The following is a 5254-nucleotide window of genomic DNA, read 5'->3' on the forward strand; positions in this document are numbered from 1 at the left end:
CACTGGATAAGATGAAAAAATATAACCCATAGGTACTATTCAGGTGATAAATTAACACACTTCATTAAGAAGTTAATTTGGGAGCAGTATATTCTTCCTTCAAGAAGATAAAAGTGGTAAAACATGAGGGAAATTGTATGGTTGAGATCAACATGAAATGTCATGGAAGAAATCAGCTATAGAGTCTCACATGAACAGAGCTTAGAGGCAGAGCTGTTGGGAAACAGGAAGATTAAGAGGTACCTTCAGAATGTATTTCTTCTTCTGTGAGCTTCTGTGTGGAATCCAGAAGTGACTAAGCTGGCGAAGGGTCTAGAAAGAGAGAAAGGACAACAAAAAGGAAAGCATTATTTTCTGAGATTCAAGAATTTCTCTTTAAGTAACCTAAACTCAGAGTTGAATGTCAGAAAAGGGTTCCTGTCTGAAATAATAGCATTTAGACCTAGAATCAAACAATATGGTTGCTGTCTTTTGTAGTGTGAGAATCTAGGGAGTAAGGTTGGAGGACAGTTACTCAGAAGGCGTGGATTCTAGTTTTTATTTGACCTTTTCATCTATTCTGTTATGGATCCCTTTCACCTATGCTCCTCACACATCCCATGCACACACAAGCACCTAGCTTTGTATTATTTTGTACATTCTTCTCTGTGCAGAAATAGGCTCAGAAAAGCATTTCAGTTAAAATTATTCTCTTAAGAAATACTTTCTGTTAACTTTCTCAGTTAACACTCTTTATGCACATAGGCAGAATCATCATAGTTCTGGGTGGCAATGGTCTTTACTTATGGATTGGTTACATGTAAAACAGTCTTTAACTTACCATTTCAGATCATTATAGTAAATAATTATACTGTCTTAAAGCACGGTTTACTTCCTCCTTGGCTCAAATACGACTAGACCCTCAAGGAAAACTCTCTGTGTCCTTTTTGAGTAATGGGTATGGTTAGGTTTCCTCCCCTGTATTTTCAAGTACCTTTTATTGAAGTATAGTTGATTTACAATGTTAGTTTTTGGTGTATAGCAAACAGATTCAGTTATGTGTATATTTAACAGCTTATGGAAAAAGTAAACAAACTACTTGGCAAACACAATATATGTATATAATATGCCTTTTCAGATTCTTTTATCCATTATAGGTTATTACAAGATATTGAATAGAGTTCCCTGTGTAAGTCCTTGATGATTATCTATTTATATGTCATAGTGTGTATTTGTTCCTCCCAAGACCCTAATTTATCCTTCCCTCCTTATCCCCTTTGGTAACCATAAGTTTGTTTTCTATGCCTATGACTTGATTTCTATTTTTAAAATAAGTTAATTTGATCACTTTTTTAAACTCCACATATAAGTGATATCATCTGATATTTTTCTTTGACTTATTTCACTTAGTATAATAATCTCTAGGTCCATCTATGTTGCTGCAAGTGGCATTATTTCATTCTTTTTTAAGGCTGATTAATACTCCATTGTGTATATTATACCACATATTTTTATCCATTCATCCATCAGTGGGCATATAGGTTGTTTCCATGTCTTGGCTACTGTAAATTGTGCTGCTATGAATATTGGGGTTCATGCATTTTTTTCAAATTAAGTTTCCTCCAGATATGTGCCCAGGAGTGGGACAGCAGGATCCTATGGTAGTTCTATTTTCACTTTTTGAGAAAGCTCCATAGTATTCTCCATAGTGGCTGCACCAATTTACATTCTCACCAACAGTGTAGGAGGGTTCTCTTTTCTATACATTCTTGCCAACATTTGTTATTTGTGTTCTTTTTGATGATGGCTATCCTGACTGGTGTGAGATGATACCTAATTATGGTTTTGACTTCCATTTCTCTAGTAATTAGTGATGTTGAGCATCTTTTCATGTCCCTGTTGGCCATCTGTATGAACACTAGTCACTCTTAGAAGCACTACTTTATCTGTGTAAACAGCTCATGAATAAGCGAGTTTATTCTCTTTGAAATGTTTTAACTTTAGTACAATTTATAAGAGAATATTCCATCTATGACATTAAAACTGCATAGACTAATTTATTACGGAACAAACTCCATCCCATCTGTACTAAATAGTTTCTGTGTTTAATGGGATGATACTGTGTTCAGGTCTTGTTGCATGTACCTTGATAAAAGCGTGAACTTTAGGAGTATGTTGTAGTGTCCTTTTGTTTCTGTTTTATTTTTTCTCTCCATTAATGGTCCTTTCCCCTCTCCCTATTAAGGAAGCATCCTTAGAGGGGCTCACTCAGGTTTGCCTCCCAGATTCTCAAAGTATCATCAGGTTTATCATTATTAAATAATACTTTCTCCAATTCTATATCAAAACGTAAATGTCAGTTATGTTGTCTTGCCAGCACAAACACCTGCTGTATATATTTACTCTTTTAGCTGCACTAGGTCTCAGCTGAGGGGCCTTTGACTGTCGCTGTGGATGCAGGACCTTTAGTTGAAGTATGAGGGCTCTTTTTAGCTGTGGCATGCAGGATCTTTTGTTTCTTGGTTGCAGCATGAAAACTCTTATTTGCAGCATGTATGGTCTAGCTCTCTGATCAGGGATCAAACCCAGACCCCTGCATTGGGAGCATGGAGTCTTAGTCACCAGACCACCCAGTGAAGGGAAGTCCCCATACACCTGAGTTTTAAGTGAAAGTTAACTGATCATCATTGTCATCATCTTCAGTCTCAGGTCTGAAGCATAACTCAGGCTAAGTGGAGGTGGAGTCTATCTAGTGGTGGGGATTCCTGGAGCTGTGGCAGGGAGGACCAGCAGGCTTTGTGGGCTCTCCTAAACTCTACTCCTCAGCTTTCTGCCCTTCACAGGCCCTTTACCAAGAAAGATCCTCTGGATTATTAATGTGGGGACCCATCATATGGCACGAAACACTAACAAAGAGACCTGGTAATGAAACAGCAGCTTCAAGTTCTAAGAAATATTTTTCTTAGATAAGAAACTTAACATTAAATGCTTCAATGATGGTAAAATAAGAGCACAAAACTAAGTATCATATTTTTTAAGTGCTTAGGTTTATATTTGGACAAGGAAATGGCAACCCACTCCAGTATTCTTGCCTGGAGAATCCCAGGGATGGGGGAGCATGGTGGGCTGCCATCTATGGGGTCACACAGAGTCGGACACGACCGAAGCAACTTAGCAGCAGCAGCAGCATGTTTATATTATGAGAAAGAGACCAAGAAAAGCATAGTAAAAGCACAAAGGTTCCAAAATTGTATGTGGGGAAAAAAGTGTGTGTGTGTGAAAAAAAGTTATATATATAGAGAGAAATCTTAATAGGCGTCTTGACTTTATTATGCATTTTCCTCAGCTTCTCTTTCATCCTTAGCCTATTACTGTACCAGCTTGACTGTAACAGCCCAATTCTTTAACATCTCCCAGGACCTGTGCTCCTTTTCCTAGAGATTAAAAAACCAAAAGTTGATCTGTCCCAACATAGAAACTGAAAATCTGTAGTTTTTAACTGAATCTACTTAAATAAAGACACAGTTTCATCTAAGATGTTCACAAATTACAGTTGTGTGTGTGTGTGTGTGTGTGTGTGTGTGTGTGTGTTAAAGTACAAGTTTTGCATTCAGATAGACCTGGACTAGCCATCTTGAATTTTTCATTTATGCAAGATTGGTCAGATATCTTAAATTCCCAGAACTTTAGTTTCTCTGTCTTTTAAAATAGGACTGGTGATACCTAATTCAAAGGATTGTAGAGAACATTAATTAGATAATGTTATAATGTCCTTAACATATACTGTGAAGATTTCCTAGGGGATTATTTTTGTTGTCATCATGATTTTATTACTATTGATATAAGAACAGTTGAAAATATTTAATTTCAGATAATTAACATGTTTTATGAGTGTTAATATAAACACAATTGGAAATATAAAACAAATCCAAAAAATATGAATCTGATCAAAGAGTTAAAAAGAGTTATTCTCATCAGGTGTTATCTTACCAGGTTAATGGTGAAAAAGATAGTCAAAGAGAAGTGCTCAGTTACCCTTTAAATTGAAGTCAGAGTTCAATTTCTTAAATATCAAATCTGTGGAAAGGGAGAGAAGATTGGACCACACTGGAGAATAGCAGTAGAAGATATGCTTTTTCAAGTTGAAAATCTATTCTGACTTTTAGAATTGCTAAGTGAGAACTCTCCTCGGTGGGATTTCAGTCCAGTGACATTGAGAGAAGCATGCCTTTTTTTTTTTTTCTTTTTTCTTTTTTGGTCTCTAAATACAAGGTCCTGAAAGTATTTTAAATGGTTCAAAAGTGAACTAACATTTTAGAAACAACTTTCCAATGAATTTAGTGACAATAAATTGGAAGCTGATTAGGTTTACCCTGAAATGCCGATGGGTTTAACGATTAACCAGTAAAGAGAGAAATGACACAGTTTAGACATTTCCAAAGGCAATGCATTGGACCAATTATTAGAGTCACTAAACAGGACTTGATTCTTTTGTCTATGATGCTATCACAAACTGTAAAAAGTAACTCCAGCACTGCTTCCTATGTTTTCATTACAAATCTTTGTCTTTCTTTATTCTTAATATTAAGATTATTAATTACAAATAAAAATAAACCTAATTAAGAAATCATTGTATTAATAAATTTTAAATGTTTTAGTTAAGTGCAGTGTTTGGCAATGAAAGACAATTTAAGATGTGGATATGATGATAAGAGGATTTCTCTGGTGGCTCAGAGGGTAAAGAATCTGCCTGCAATGGAGGAAGTCTGGGTTCGATCCCTGGGTACGGAAGATCCCCTGGAGAAGGAAATGGCAACTCACTCCAGTATTCTTGCCTGGAAAATCCCATGGACAGAGAAGCCTGGTGGGCTATGGTCCTTGGGGTCACAAAGAGTTGATCATGACTGACTGACTAACACTTTCATTTTGTGATGATTAGATTTTTTTCCAAGTTTGTATTTTTTTAATAGCTTAGTATGTTTTCTCTTTATTTAAACTATAGATATATTTTCTATTAATCTTGGGTATATGCTTATTTTGGCTCTCTCTAGAAATATATGTGTCTAATAAAAATAGCAAAAAGAAAACTAAACATATATATTTAAGTGTACTGTGAATAAAACACTATTATGACAAAATCTGTACATTGACTAGCTGGGAATAGAAGGTGTAGCTACTGAAGCAGAATTAATGGGTCTAAAGTGATGCAGAGTTAACTATTTCCATTTTCTTTAACTTTAGTCTACAGAAGCAGATTCAGTTGTTACTGAAGATC

The sequence above is a fragment of the Bubalus kerabau genome, chromosome 4 (genome assembly GCF_029407905.1).
Source record: "Bubalus kerabau isolate K-KA32 ecotype Philippines breed swamp buffalo chromosome 4, PCC_UOA_SB_1v2, whole genome shotgun sequence".
NCBI lineage: Eukaryota > Metazoa > Chordata > Mammalia > Artiodactyla > Bovidae > Bubalus > Bubalus kerabau.